The 16434-nt window shown below is 39.7% G+C and overlaps 1 long non-coding RNA gene across 1 annotated transcript in view; it reads left to right on the forward strand.

Annotated features, from left to right (window-relative positions):
- LOC133540787 (uncharacterized) overlaps positions 1 to 16434 on the forward strand; it is a 90423-nt gene that overhangs the window by 33149 nt on the left and 40840 nt on the right. Inside the window, exons 6-7 of the long non-coding RNA XR_009803725.1 lie at positions 6385 to 6460; positions 7193 to 7305. This is a non-coding gene — a long non-coding RNA (uncharacterized LOC133540787). The remainder of the gene's footprint in view (positions 1 to 6384; positions 6461 to 7192; positions 7306 to 16434) is intronic.

Raw genomic sequence — 16434 nt, forward strand, 5'->3', positions numbered from 1 at the left:
CAGGGACCCCGACATGAAAACAACAACCCTGCAGCAGCGATGAGCTTCTTAAGATATTCACACAGATACAATGTTGTGGTAATATGCTAATAAGCTGCTTTTAATGTAAAGTACAGACACCTTTTTCCTCTCATCTTTGTTCATTTATCTTGACGTGTATAGCATTGCAAGGGAAATAAACTGGAAGTGAAATAAATAGAAATAAACAATGTTAAAAACATTTTTTAACACTTTTTTGTCTAACAACTAACACATTTCTCAACCGATTCAAAACGATTCCAAAGTCAAAAAGCTCAGGCTACTCAGGACATTTAGCCCTTTCGGTTCTTAATGTTTCATGCTAACTAGCATAACAGTCAACAACTCAACAAGGAAGGATGTTAACAGTTAACATGTTAGCAATTTTGTAGGTATGAATCTAAAAGTCATTGATATTGATACTTGGTGATATCTTGTTAGCATATTAACTACTGATATTTCAGCCAATTAATTAGGTATAAAGTAAAAGTTATTGTTTGTGAATTAGCGCTATCTTGCTAGCATGTTAACTGTTGGTGTTATAGCTAATTTTGTAGTTATGAACCTTAAAGTTATTGTTATTGTTCCTTGGGTGCTGTCTTCCTAGCATGTTGACTGTTAGTATTTTAGCAAATGTGGTAGGTATAAACCCAAAAGTCATGAATATTTTAGTCATAAATGGATATTAGTCGATGGATGTTATAGTTTTTTACTTGGCACTATCTTTCTGGGATTTTAACTGTTCATAATTTAGCCAATTTTGTAGGTATGAAACTAAAAGCTATTGATAATATGACTTGGTGATACCCTGCTAGCGTGTTAAAATTTTAGCAATTTTTTGTAGTTGTGAACCCAAAAGTCATTGATATTGTTCCTTGGTGCTGTCATGCCAGCATGTTGACTGTTAGTATTTTAGAAAATGTTTTTGGTGTAAACCCAAAAGTAATGGATATTTTAGTTATAAATGGATTTTATAGTGGATGGATGTTATAGTCATAGATTTTTACTTGGCACTATCTTGCTAGCATGTTCGCCAATTTTGTAGGTATGAAGATAAAAGCCATTGATATTGTTACATTGTGATACCTTGCTAACATGTTAGCTGTTGAAAGTTTAGCCAATTTTGTAGTTATGAACCTAAAAGTCATTGATATTGTTCTTTGGGTGCTGTCTTGCTAGAATGTTGACTGTTAGTATTTTAGCAAATGTTGTAGGCATAAACCCAAATGTCATGGATATTTTAGTCATATGGATATTATAGTCAATGGATGTTATAGTCATAGTTTTTTACCTGGCACTATCTTGATAGTATTTTAACTGTTAGTAATTTAGACAATTTTGTTGGTAGGAAATTAAAAGCCATTGATATTATTACTTGGTGATACGTTGCTAGCATGTTAACTGTTAAAATTTTAGCAAGTTTTTGTAGTTATGAACCTAAAAGTCATTGATATTGTTCTTTGGTGCTGTCTTGGTAGCATGTTGACTGTTAGTATTTTAGCAAATGTTGTTGGTATAAACCCAAAAGTCCTGGATATTTTAGCTATAGATTTTTACTTGGCAATATCTTGCTAGCATGTTTGCCAATTTTGTAGGTATGAAGATAAAAGCTAGAGATGTCCGATAATGGCTTTTTTGCCGATATATCCGATATTCCGATATTGTCCAACTTTTGATTACCGATTCCGATATCAACCAATAACAATATATACAGTTGTAGAATTAACACATTATTATGCGCAATTTTCTTATTGCCCCGCTGGATACATTAAACAATGTAACAAGGTTTTCCAAAATAAATCAACTCAAGTTATGGAAAAAATGCAAAAATCGAAAATATTTATTATTGAAGTCACAAAGTGCATTATTTTTTTTAACATACCTCAAAACAGCAGCTAGGAATTTGGGACATGCTCTCCCTGAGAGAGCATGAGGAGGTTGAGGTAGGCGGGGTGGGGGGTGTTGCGGTGGGAAGGGGTAACGGGGGGTGTAGATTGTTGCATCCCGGAAGAGTTAGTGCTGCAAGCGTGTCTGGGTATATGATCTGTTGTGTTATGGTGCCGATGTTCTTCCGAAATGTTTGTTATTCTTGTTTGGTGTGGGTTCACAGTGTGGCGCATATTTGTAACATTGTTAATGTTGTTTATACGGCCACCTTCAGTGTGACCTGTATGGCTGTTGACCAAGTATGCATGGCATTCACTTGTGTGTGTGAAAAGCCGTAAATATTATGTGACTGGGCCGGCATGCAAAGGCAGTGCCTTTAAGATTTATTGGTGCTCTGAACTTCTCCCTACGTCCGCGTACACAGCGGTGCTTTAAAATGTCATCAATTTTACTTTTTGAAACCGATAATTTCCGATATTACATTATAAAGCATTTATCGGCCGATAATATCAGCAGCCCGATATTATCGGGCATCACTAATAAAAGCCATTGATATTTTTACGTTGTGATACCTTGCTAACATGTTAACTCTTAAAAGTTTAGCCAATTTTGTAGGTATGGACCTAAAATTCATTGATATTGTTCCTTGGTGCTGTTTTGCTAGCATGTTATCTTTTAAATGTTTTTGCAAATTTTGTAAGTCTAAAATAGGGGTGTAATGATTCTTTTAAAACAATGATTTGATTTGTTATTTGTGTTTACCGATACGATTCAGGGACATTTTTTTTTTTCTTTTTTTAGAATGATGTGATCCGAAACAATTCACTGAGTTAAAATCGAAAAATTACCCTTTTAGCGAAAAAATAATCAACCAGTGCAACTGTGAAATACATAGTGGATACTGGACACAATAGGTGAAGTTTCCCAAATTCCAGTTTTTCTTGGAAGGCAGTTAGATATGAATGAATTATGGATATAAACAAAGACATAAACAACAGTTAATGGCCGATACAAACTTGCAAAGCACAAATCGATATACTTGAAATTTAAGGAATACAAATCGATATATCAATCAATTGTTACACCCATAGTATATGGATATGCTGATAAGCTGCTTTTATTGTAAGGTATAGACACCTTTTTCTTCTCATCTCTGTTCAATTATCTTGATATGGGGTCAATAACATTTGTCTGTAAACAACTAACACATTTCTCAACCGATTCTTAAGTTAAAAAGCTAAACTTATTTGGGACATTTAGCCCTTTCTGTTCTTATTGTGACATTCTAGAGCTAGACATGCTAACCATTAACATGAAAGGAAGTTAAATGTTAACATGTTAGCAATTTAGTCAGTTTTGTAGGTATAACCCTAAATGTCATTGATATTGATACTTGTTGCTATCTTGTTAGCATGTTAATTTTTGCCATTTTATGAAGTATACACTAAAAGTAAGTGTTTGTTACTTGGTACTATCAAGCTAGCATGTTAAATTCATTAGTGTAAGCATACTTACTGCTACCTTTTCAGCATTATCATCATTATACTGAAACTGGTTCCACTAGTTTGGTGCATTATAACTTTAAAACTACGAAACATGTGTTTTACAGAATGTATGTTTTAATTCTTTAGGTCACTTCAGTGAAAAAATACATAAAATGAATACATTTCAGTCTAAGCCTGAGCCCAGACTGAGGCCAAAGAAAAAAACCCTCATAGCCATAGCACACATCACTCACTCAATCAATCAATCAATGTTTATTTATATAGCCCTAAATCACAAGTGTCTCAAAGGGCTGCACAAACCAAAACGGCATCCTCTGTACAAAGCCCACATAAGGGCAAGGAAAAACTCACACCCAGTGGGACCGAAAGCAATGGATGTCTGTGTTCCTGGTGTTTCCCTCTTGTTTTCATGCGTTTTTTTTTTTTTTATTGCCTTTTGGTCGGGACACCTTTGGGACTGTGCGACAAGGGTTGGCACTTTAGTGACTTCTGCATAAACGTGTGTAAGCGTGAAACGTCAAAGGACATTAAAGTAGCAGAGCTGATGCATCCAGCTGCCACTCCTGCAGTGCCACTTCTACACACAGCCACAAAAGCAAAACACCACCAAATATTCAACCTTTAGTATACATTGCGCACACACGATTGCATGCATAGACTAGCAACCTAACAGAAACATAATTTCAACACCCACACACACTGTGGTGGCCTCTGTGGTGTTTCAGAATCTGAGTCAGACAGACATACTTTATTAATCCCCGAGGGGAAATTAAAATTTCACGCTGGGGTGGAAGGAGCATGGCCAGAGATAGGAGCCGACCCAACAAAGCAACCAACGCCCACAAACTCTCGGCCAGTGTCCAGTCCGCATGGATGAGCTACGATGCGTCCAAGGAGACCCATGCGTCTTATACACGCTCATTCAGTCAAGACACTGTGAAGCCCGTCCCTCCCAGCGCTCAGCCCTGTCTCTTCGCCCGCATCTCCTCCAGTCTCTCCAAACGGACTCTGGTGTGGCAGAGACCCAGCAGCTGGTCTCCATGGCCAAAAGGCTCCCGGGAGGCAGATCCAGAAGTTGACAAAAAAGCACCGTAGAAGTCACTAAAGTGCCACCTCTTGTCGCACAGCCCAAACGTGTCCTGACCAAAAGGCCAAAAAAAAAACCCAAAACGCATGAAAACAAGAGGGAAACACCAGGAACACAGAAGGATCCCAAAGAGCACAGAGCTCCTGCCACAAGCAGCCACTACAGCAGCGCTATTTTGGGGAAAAAAAGATGATCCTATGATCCTACTTGTGGAGATTCACACAAACAATACTAGAGCTGCCGAGTCATCGAGAAAGAACTTTATTCAAACATACAGTATTTAAGTTAACCATGTGGATTACATGCTGTACATCAGGGGTGCCCACACTTTTTCTGCAGGCGAGCTACTTTTCAATTGACCAACTCTAGGGGATCTACCTCATTTATATATATCATTTATATTTATTTATTTATGAAAGAGACATTTTTGTAAACAAGTTAAACGTGTTTAATGATAATACAAGCATGTGTAACACATATAGATGTCTTTCTTTCACGAAGACAAGAATATAAGTTGGTGTATTACCTGATTCTGATGACTTGCATTGATTGGAATCAGACAGTAATGATAACGCCCACATTTTCAAATGCAGGAGAAAAAAAGTTGTCCTTTCTGTACAATACCACATGAAAGTGGTTGTTTTTTGGCATCTAATTCATCCAGCTTCCATACACTTTACAAGAAAAACATTGGCGGCAAATTCCGTAGCTTGCTTGATTGACATTCACGGCACCCGAGGGTCTTGTGAGATGACGCTGGCTGCTGCCAGTTCATTATTATGAAAAAATGACAGAGAGGAAGGCGAGAAACACTTTTTATTTCAACAGACTTTCGCGCCGTCCCTTCTGTCAAAACTCTAAAGGCCGACTGCACATTTCCTATCTTCACAATAAAAGCCCTGCTTCATGCTGCCTGCGCTAACAAAATAAGAGTCTCGGAAAGCTGGCGTGCACAAGTGATGTGCACTCCAGCTTTCTGAGGGATCGCTTGTGCACGGCAGTTTTCCGAGACTCTGTATTTAGTTGCGCAGGCAGCATGAAGCAGGGCTTTTATTGTGAAGATAGGAAACGTGCAGTCGGCCTTTAGAGTTTTGACGGAAGGTACGGCGCGAGAGTCTGTTGAAATAAAAAGTGTTTCTCGCCTTCCTCTCGGTCCTATTTTATTAATAATGATCTTGCAGCAGCCAGCGTCATCTCACAAGACCCTCCGGTACCGTGAATGTCATTTAAGTGACGTCTTAGTGAAGATTGATGATCACTAATTTTTAGGTCTATTTTTTTAAAAAGCCTGGCTGGAGATCGACTGACACACCCCCCGGGGTCGACTGGTAGCTCGCGATCGACGTAATGGGCACCCCTGCTGTCCATGTAGTATTTTCAGACCACCAATCAGCATACTTTTGTGTTATGTTTAAATTCCTTGTGTAGAAGGTCAGTAAGTGCTGAAACTGCAAATGCATCTGCACTGATAAACCTTTGTGGGAAGGGCGAGGCCAGGTATTGATTGGAAATCCCCTTATGGGTCACTTAAAGCTTTCATAAAGTTTGCATTAGCAGGTCAAAGGGACAAACAGCCCCTCAATAGAAAGGTCAAGCAGGTCCAACGTGGATTATCTTAATTTAGAAACAATTTAAATTGTACATAATTTGTATGGTCAGACATCCTGTGCACTAATTATTTGTTTTTTAATGAGCATATATTACACAATCACCATCAATAAAGGTGTTACAGTGTATGAAATACCTTATTAACTGAACAATGTATATATAATTGTTTGGGTAATTTAGAGTTGTGGTACAAATTGAAGTTAACTTTTTAGACTCAAGTAATTGTGAATTAATTGCAAAGAATTAAAGGCTTACTGAAATGAGATTTTCTTTAAACAGGGATAGCTGTTGGGATGTCGCATGACTGCAGTTGTGTGTCCCCGAGTATGCAAGAATCCAGGAGAGTAGAGTGAAGGTAAGAATATTTAATACTCATAAGAAAATAACAAAAGCAAACATAAAGCAGTCGTGCAGATAAACGTTCTCAACATAATATTATCATCGAGCACTGAGGAGTGCTAGAGTGAAACATAAATAGACACTAGTTTGATTGACAGCAGGTGTGAACCGCTGCCAATGAACGAAAAGAGAAAAACAGTGCTCCGTGAATAAAACAGGAAATACAACAAAATAAGAGCACTGAACAGGAAGTAAATACAAAAACACAAAAAACTAACAGAAATGAAGTGACACATTGTCACAATAGCAGGTCCATTCTATGTGTCATACTTGATCAATTTGCGATATTGCCATATTTTTGCTGAAAGGATTTAGTAGAGAACATCCACGATAAAGTTCGCAACTGTCGGTGTTAAGAGAAAAGCCCTGCCTCTACCGGAAGTCGCAGACGATGACGTCACCCGTTGATGGCTCCTCACATCCTCACATTGTTTTTAATGGGAGCCTCCAACAAAAAGAGCTATTCGGACCGAGAAAACAACAATTTCCCCATTAATTTCAGCGAGGATGAAAGATTCGTGTTTGAGGATATTGATAGCGACGGACTAGAAAAGAACAAAAAACAAAAAATACCAAGTTAAAAAATAAAACGCGATTGCATTGGGACGGATTCCGATGTTTTTAGACACATTTACTAGGATAATTCTGGGAAATCCCTTATCTTTCTATTGTGTTGCTAGTGTTTTAGTGAGTTTAACAGTACCTGATAGTCGGAGGTGTGTGTCCACGGGTGTCTTGACGCCAGTGTCTCAGGGAAGTCGACGGCAGCTTTATGGACGGCGCAAGCTCAGCTGATCTCCGGTAAGAAGTGACTTTTTAACCACAATTTTCTCACCGAAACCTGCTGGTTGACATTCGGTCGGGATCCATGTTCGTTTGACCGCTGTGATCCATAGTAAAGTTTCACCTCTGAGAATTTTAAACAATGAATCACTGTGTGTTTGTGTGGCTAAAGGCTAAAGCTTCCCAACTCAATCTTTCTAGTTTGACTTCTCCAATATTAATTGAACAAATTGCAAAATATTCAGCAACAGATCTCCAAAATACTGTGTAATTATGCCGTTAAAGCAGATTACTTTTAGCTGTGTGTGTGTGCAGCGCTAATACTTCCTAACAGCCCGTGAGGTCACGCGTACACGTCATCATTACGCGCCATTTTCAAGAAGAAACTCCCGGGAAATTTAAAATTACAATTTAGTAAACTAAAAAGGCCGTATTGGCATGTGTTGCAATGTTAATATTTCATCATTGATATATAAACTATCAGACTGCGTGGTGGGTAGTAGTGGGTTTCAGTAGGTCTTTTGAGGTGAACTGCACTTTTTTTCATTTTTTTTTAACATTTTGCCTATCATTCACAATCCATATGTGAGACAAGAACACATGTATTTCCTTTTTATGTACTTTCTAAATAGTGAAAAACTATTAGGCAGAGGTGGCTAACAATCCAGTAATAGAGATTTATCTTTTCCGCCCCACTAAACTATCCATCCATTCTCTAGCGCTAGTCCCGTTCGGGGTCGTGGGGGGTGCTGGAGCCTATGTCAGCTGCTTTGGGCAGAAGGCGGTGTACACCCTGGACAAGTCGCTATCCCATCACAGGGGCAACACAGATAGACAACATTCACACTCACATTCACTAAACCCTCTAAAAACAGCCAACAACACCCCATTTACATGCCACCCCCTGCATATTCACCGAGCTAACGTTGTTATTGTGAGAGATAACACAGAGGAACTACTTTTTGCCGTTGTGACACATCGCCTTGCTCACACTGCTCCTCCGACCACTAGCGAGTATCCAGCTACGACATACTAGCGAGCTTGAGCTGCTAATAACTGTGCTTGTGACCCACCATAAAATAAAGTAAAAAGAGCTGGGGCTGCTTCTGTATTTGTTAATGCTAGCTTTTAAATCATGACCCTTGCCTGTATGGTCGAAGGTTGTGGCACCAAGCTGAAAAGTTGGTCAACTATATGGCTCTCAACCTCGCTCTCTACAAGTACCGTATTTTTTGGGCTATAAGGCGCACGTAAAATCCTTTCTTTTCCTTAAAAATGAACAGTGCGCCTTATAACCCGGTGCGCCTAATGTATGGCATAATTCTGGTTGTGCTTACCGACCTCGAAAGCTATATCATTTGGTACATGGGGTAATGAGTGTGACCAGTAGATGGCAGTCACACATAAGAGATACACCACCAAAACTTTAAATGTTCCATTGACCCGTGACGTGAACTAAACACCAGGTGAGGCATACATACTTTTTTTTTCTTTTTTTTTCCAAATTAAATTCATATGTGCGTGACCCCGAAAGGGAATAAGCGGTAGAAAATGGATGGATGGATGGATGTGCAGCTCTAGTCATTGTAGATTTAGGTTGCACATTAGAGTTACAAGAAAAAAAAGGGAGTTATTCGCTTTCATAAAAACGTTGTCATAATATTATGATATGATAAATGGGTCCAAAAAATCTGATATTGTTGTCAAATACTTTTTGGTCCCATTTGCTTTTAACAAAATAGATCAAGTATTGTGAGTGTATATTACCTTACTGTATTTGTATCTGAAGCAGCAATAGCTATCCTTCATGAAAACGTACTTTGTATGATTGCATTCATTTTGTCTTAAAAGTCCAGTTTAGAGAAGTATTTCATCTTGGATACAGTAAATAATCCTCCATATTGGCAGAAACATTCATTTAATTCCGTTTCATTCCAAGAAATTAAACAATATTTTTGCATCTGACAAAAAACACCCACAAACGCTGGCTTACTCTAATAAAAATGTCATGTTTGTTATAAATACAGTTGAAAAAAAGAAAAGAAAAAAATGCTGGCTTCCGTTGGAGAGACCTGTGTCTGCTAGCTTAAGCGCCCCCACTTCTCTGTGTGGCGAGTCAGAGTACTGCTGAGGCATTGAACTGCAAGTTGACAGTATATCGCCCCCTACCTTGAGTCAGAGGTACTTGCTGCCTCAAGACCTGCCTTTTCCACGTGGCAACAAGCATGCACCCCCTCGCACGCACACCCAATACACACTGTGTGTAGCCGTGGAGGCACCGCCTGTGTCTGCCTCACTTCTCATCTGATGCATTGTTTTAATCAAGAAACATGGAATTTCCGCGATTTTGACCATGAAAATTATCAAAATATACAGGAACCACACCATAATCACATAGAAAGCATAAACTAAAAGAGAAATATTAAAACTTGTTTTATTTTATTACTTCGTTTTGGAACATCTCATGGTTAAGCCACCTGGTGGCAGGTGAGGCTCTGCCTCACTTGTCTCCCCTGACAGCACGTCACTGCCATTGACAATATAGAACATTACACACAGCGCTCAAAAATCTGTTTGTAACAGTGTTAAAGTTGTTCATACGGCCACCCTCAGTGTGACCTGTATGGCTTGTTGACCAAGTATGGTTGCATTCACTTATGTGTGTCTGTTAAAGGCGCACATATTATGTTGCTGGGCCCGACACACTGTTTGTACGGAGGAAAAGCGGACGTGACGATAGGTTGTAGAGCAGTGGTTCTTAAATGGGGGTACGCGTACCCCTGGGGGTACTTGAAGGTATGCCAAGGGGTACGTGAGATTTAAAAAAAATATATTCTAGAAATAGCAACAATTCAAAAATCCTTTATAAATATATTTATTGAATAATACTTCAACAAAATATGAATATAAGTTCATGAACTGTGAAAAGATATGCAACAATGCAATATTCAGTGTTGGCAGCTTGATTTTTTTGTGGACATGTTCCATAAAGATTTATCTTTTTGTAAAGAAATGTTTAGAATTAAGTTCATGAATCCAGATGGATCTCTATTACAATCCCCAAAGAGGGCACTTTAAGTTGATGATTACTTCTGTGTAGAAATCTTTATTTATAATTGAATCACTTGTTTATTTTTCAACAAGTTTTTTGTTATTTTTATATCTTTTTTTCTAAATACTTCAAGAAAGACCACTACAATTGAGCAATATTTTGCACTGTTATACGATTTAATAAATCAGAAACTGATGACATAGTGCTGTATTTTACTTTTTTATCTCTTTTTTTTTCAATCAAAAATGCTTTGCTCTGATTAGGGGGTACTTGAATTAAAAACATGTTCACAGGGGGTACATCACTGAAAAAAGGTTGAGAACCACTGTTGTAGAGGATGCTAAAGGTGGTGCCTTAAAGGTGGAAATTGGGAGAATGGTTAACCCGGGAGATTTTCGGGAAGGGCACTGAAATTCGGAAGTCTCCCGGTAAAATCGGGAGGGTTGGCAAGTATGGTAATACGCAGCATAGGACCATTGCAACATGCGTACACTGCAAAAAGTCAGTGTTCAAAAAAAACAAAAAAGAATACAAAAATTAGGGGTATTTTATTTGAACTAAGCAAAATTATCTGCCAAAAGAACAAGAAAATTCGGCTTGTCAAGACTTTCCAAAACAAGTAAAATTAGCTAACCTCAATGAGACCAAACATACCTTAAAATGAGTATATTCTCACTAATAACAAGTGCACATTTCTTACGTAAGAGAAAAAAAGAGACCTTTTATTAAGTAAATGCTAGTGCCATTATCTTGACATAATGATATGTCATCATGATTTTTTTGTCATGCTTGAAGTAAGAAATTATTACTTTAAAAAAGTAGTTTTATACTTGAGTGTTGATGACACAGCTTTGCAACAGTTGATGTTCTAGTTTCAAGCATGTTTTACTCAATATAGGTCATAAAATCTCAGCAACAAGCTGTAATATCTTACTGAGATCATTTAGGACCAAAACCCTAAAACAAGTAAAACACTCTAACATAAAATCTGTTTAGTGAGAATAATTATCTTAATAGACAGAAAAAAATACAAATATCACCCTTATTTGAGATATTTAATCTTTCTAAAATTTCAGTTTTTGCAGTGTAGGAAGCAGTTGTTTAACTGAGGAGATACTTTTACTCTGAATTTAGCAGCTCAATGAGAGCACAAGTGCTGAAAGATACAAACATCCCAACAGTCGACATTCTAGTGAGGACGGACATTGAAAGTCACTGTTTTATTATATCGGCCGGCAGGGCTCAAATGGTAGAGCGGCAGTCCAGAAACCTGAGGGATTTTGGGACGCACCCAGCATCTACTAGAAGAGCAGGCGCATCAGAGTTTATTTTAACTGAAGAGAATATGACAAGTGCAAAGAGGAGTCAGCGTTTCAGTCAGCTCAGTTGCTGGAGTCGAGGTGTTAAAGACAGTTCTGGGTCAGCTGATTCTTTTTCCAATCCCTTTCTTGTCGCCACGCAGTTTGAACATGACCGAGTCCACAAGTAAGAATACAAATCAAGTGAAGGAGGACACTGCTTTTAATGGATCTCAGTACGGTGCCAAAGTGAAACTCCCTCATGTGAAATGCGCTTGTGAGAATGTTGGAGTGTTACAGAGCTGCAGGGACTCCGGGATTGGAAGCTTTCTCTCAGCTGCGTGCTGAGAGCTGCACTGTTGGTCTGTTTTCTGCCTCCTGGGGGAACACAAGAAGCCGTCTGTCTTTCAGCTCCCCCAAAATGAACTCGGCTGATGCGAAAGACCGTCAAGAGCATAAAAGGTAGCTAATGGAGTGGACGGCTGGAAAAGAAGGCTGCGCAAAAGGAGGAAAGCAACTAAGTAGCTCTCCCTAAATCAATCTCTCGTTTCAAAGCTTCCGGAGATAGAACATGACTCTTGAGTTTGTCGTAAACATTAGCATTCGCCACTTTAATGTAGGCATGCACGATACTTATCGGCGGACAATTTCGATAATAATAGAAGCTTATCGTCTTTGTGTTTGTCGTTGGTCTCTCTGATGTGGCTTGTGTTTCCTCCTGGCTCCTTAAACCCTTTTTATGATGTCCTTCACTGGGCCGAAGAGAAAAGCATCATAGGGCAGAAGTCACCGGTGTGGGCTTTCTTTACTGTGTCAAAAGAAGACATTGGTAGTTTGCGAAGCGTGTTCTGAAGAAATTAAACGGGGAGGGTTGAAGATAAACTTCAACTAGAGATGTTTTTTGCCGATATTGTCCAACTCTTAATTACCGATACCGATACATACAGTCGTGGAATTGACACATTATTATGTCTAATTTTGTGGTGATGCGTCGCTGGATGCATTAAACAATGTAACAAGGTTTTCCAAAATAAATCAACTCAAGTTATGGATAAAAATGCCAACACAGCACTGCCATATTTATTATTGAAGTCACAAAGTACCTCAAAACAGCAGCTTGGGACATGCTCTCCCTGAGAGGGCATGAAGAGGTTGAGTTGGGCGATTGGGGTGGGTAAGGGGTAGCGGTGGTGGGGGGTGTATATTGTAACGTCCTGGAAGAGTTAGTGTTGCAAGGGGTTCTGGGTATTTGTTCTGTTGTGTTTATGTTGTGTTACGGTGTGGATGTTCTCCCAAAATGTGTTTGTCATTCTTGTTTGGTGTGGGTTCACAGTGTGGTGCATATTTGTAACAGTGTTAAAGTTGTTTATACGGCCACCCTCTGTGTGACCTGTATGGCTGTTGACCAAGTATGCCTTGCATTCACTTGTGTGTGTGAAAAGTCGTAGATATTATTCATTGGGCCGGCAGGCAAAGGCAGTGCCTTTTAAGGTTAATTGGCACTCTGTACTTCTCCCTGCGTCTGTGTACACAGCGGCGTTTTAAAAAGTCGTAAATTTTACTTTTTGAAACCGATACCGCTAATCTTGAAACCGATTCCGATAATTTCCGATATTACATTTTAAAGCATTTATCGGCCGATAATACCGGCATCCGATATTATCGGACATCTCTAACTTCAAAACAATAAAATATGTATGATAAGTCACCTTAAAATTTAATAACGTGAAGATGTACAGTATGGAAGCTGCCTGCGTTGCAAAGCCGAGACCGGGTGTTAAAGGCCTACTGAAATTAGATGTTCTTATTTAAACGGGGATAGCAGGTCCATTCTATGTGTCATACTTGATAATTTCGCGATATTGCCATATTTTTGCTGAAAGGATATAGTAGAGAATATCGACGATAAAGTTTGCAACTTTTCGTCGCTTATAGTAAAAGCCTTGCCTTTACCGGAAGTAGCAGACGATGTGCGCGTGACGTCACGGGTTGTAGGGCTCCTCACATCCTCACATCCTCACATTGTTTATAATCATAGCCACCAGCAGCTAGAGCGATTCGTACTGAGAAAGCGACAATTTCCCCATTAATTTGAGCGAGGATGAAAGATTCGTGGATGAGGAAATTTAGAGTGAAGGACGAGAAAAAAAAAGGCGATTGCAGTGGGAGCGATTCAGATGTTATTAGACACATTTACTAGGATAATTCTGGAAAATCCCTTATCTGCCTACTGTGTTGCTAGTGTTTTAGTGAAATTAAATAGTACCTGAAAGTCGGAGGGGTGTGGCCACGTGTGTGTTGACCGCAGTGTCTCTGAGGGAAGTCACGCAGCTGCAGCAGGACGGAAGCTCCGCTGATGTCTCGAGCCGACTTATTACCACATTTTTCTCACTGAAAACTGACGGTTTACATGTGGTCAGGATCCATCTTCGCTTGACCGCTCTGTTCCATAGTAAAGCTTCACCTTCAGGAATTTTAAACAAGGAAACACCGGCTGTGTTTGTGTGGCTAAAGGCTAAAAGCTTCCCACCTCCATCTTTCAACTTTGACTTCTCCATTATTAATTGAACAAATTGCAAAAGATTCAGCAACACAGATATCCAGAATACTGTGTAATTATGCGATTAAAGCAGACTACGTATAGCTTGGATCGGGCTGGAAAAAAATGTCCGCTACAACCCGAGACTTCAAACGCACGCGTCATCATACGAGTCCTCATACCGCAACGTTTTCAACACGACACTTCGCGGGAAATTTAAAATTGCAATTTAGTAAACTAAACCGGCCGTATTGGCATGTGTTGCAATGTTAATATTTCATCATTGATATATAAACTATCAGACCGCGTGGTGGGTAGTAGTGGGTTTCAGTAGGCCTTTAATAGCGGCAACCGCAGCAAATTTAAGGCCATGAGACTGATTCGAAAGTGTTTAACAAGAGGCAGCATTTTATAAGAAAATTATCTTAGGGGGAAAGAACTTGATGATGTTTTACTTCATAATTCAGGTAACTGTAAATTAAATTGGATTATTTATTCAGTGGAAAATTTTTTTACTTTATAATAGGGCTGGGCGATATATCGATATAAACGATATATCGCAGGTTTGTCTCTGTGCGATATAGAAAATGACTATATCGTAATATTCGATTATATGTTCTCACACAGTTGCTTTTAGCTGCGGGCATTACATTACTGGGGTTTCTCACTCCTTCTCGTCTCTCCTTCTCACAGAGACGTAAAACAAGCCCGCCTTCTTACATACGTCACATACTGTCGCGCGTCTAGCGTCACAAGCTCTTGCCGAGAGCTAACGTAAGCATGGCTAACGTTAGCTGAGGCAGGTCGAGCGGAGGGGAGCTTGTGACAATACAAAAGAGAGAAGGTGTGAAACTGATCACAAATGGAGGAAAAAACAATAAATGCCCAAAATAAAGAGCAGGGGGTTTATCGTTGTACCGATCCGTTGTGGTGAAGAAGGAGCTGAGCCGGAAGGCAAAGCTCTCAATTTACCGGTCGATCTACGTCCCCATCCTCGCCTATGGTCATGAGCTTTGGGGCATGACCGAAAGGATAAGATCACGGGTACAAGCGGCCGAAATGAGTTTCCTCCGCCGTGTGGCGGGGCTCTCCCTTAGAGATAGGGTGAGAAGTTCTGCCATCCGGGAGGAACTCAAAGTAAAGCTGCTCCTCCTCATCGAGAGGAGCCAGATGAGGTGGCTCGGGCATCTGGTTAGGATGCCACCTGAGCGCCTCCCGAGGGAGGTGTTTAGGGCACGTCCAACCGGTAGGAGGCCACGGGGAAGACCCAGGACACGTTGGGAAGACTATGTCTCCCGGCTGGCCTGGGAACGCCTCGGGATCCCCCGGGAAGAGCTAGACGAAGTGGCTGGGGAAAGGGAAGTCTGGGTTTCCCTGCTTAGGTTGTTGCCCCCGCGACCCGACCTCGGATAAGCGGAAGAAGCTTGTCCCGTTCAGGGTCGCGGGGGGTTGCTGTATTGCATTAAAACTAGATTTTGACCCACTTCTATGGTGGAAGAACAATAAGTCCATATATCCTCTTACTGCCAAGTTAGCCAGGCTGGGGGGGGAAGGAGAAAAGATAATCTGAGGCTGTTTATATGTAGAAGAAAAGTTGTCATTTTATTTCATCTGAGCAACAACTGGAGGCAGTTTAATGTTGATTAACGTGGACCCAAACTTAAACAAGTTGAAAAACTTATTCGGGTGTTACCATTTAGTGGTCAATTGTACGGAAATATGTACTGTACTGTGCAATCTACTAATAAAATTGTCAATCACTCAATCAAAAAAAGCACTTTATATGTAAAAAGGTTTTGTTAAGAAACAATTCTGAGCCTTATCTTATTTAGTTTTTATTTTATATATGTTGACCACACTAACCCTGGCAATGGACCCTGTGTGTATATGTATGTTATGCCATCGTTTACAAATTTGGTAAATAAATAACCAAAAAATGTATATTTTGGCGTTTTCTTACTGTTCTGAAAATGAACCGAACTGTGACCTCTAAACCGAGGTAGGTACCGAACTGAAATTGTTGTGTACCGTTACACCCCTAACTGTGAATACTTATTTTTTTGTTTTTAATACATTTGCAAAGTTAGGTTTACATGCATATTTTCACATTGTCATTCATTCCATTTTGTCATAAGGCTGTAACATAACAAGTGGAAGAAGTGAAGCGCTGTGAATACTTTCTGGGTGCACTGTATATCTAGTATTGCTGGCCTCGAGAGGAGTATTATTCCTGTTAAATGTGTTTTACATGCAGCATC

This window comes from Nerophis ophidion, linkage group LG22 (assembly GCF_033978795.1).
Source record: "Nerophis ophidion isolate RoL-2023_Sa linkage group LG22, RoL_Noph_v1.0, whole genome shotgun sequence".
Taxonomy (NCBI): Eukaryota; Metazoa; Chordata; class Actinopteri; order Syngnathiformes; family Syngnathidae; genus Nerophis; species Nerophis ophidion.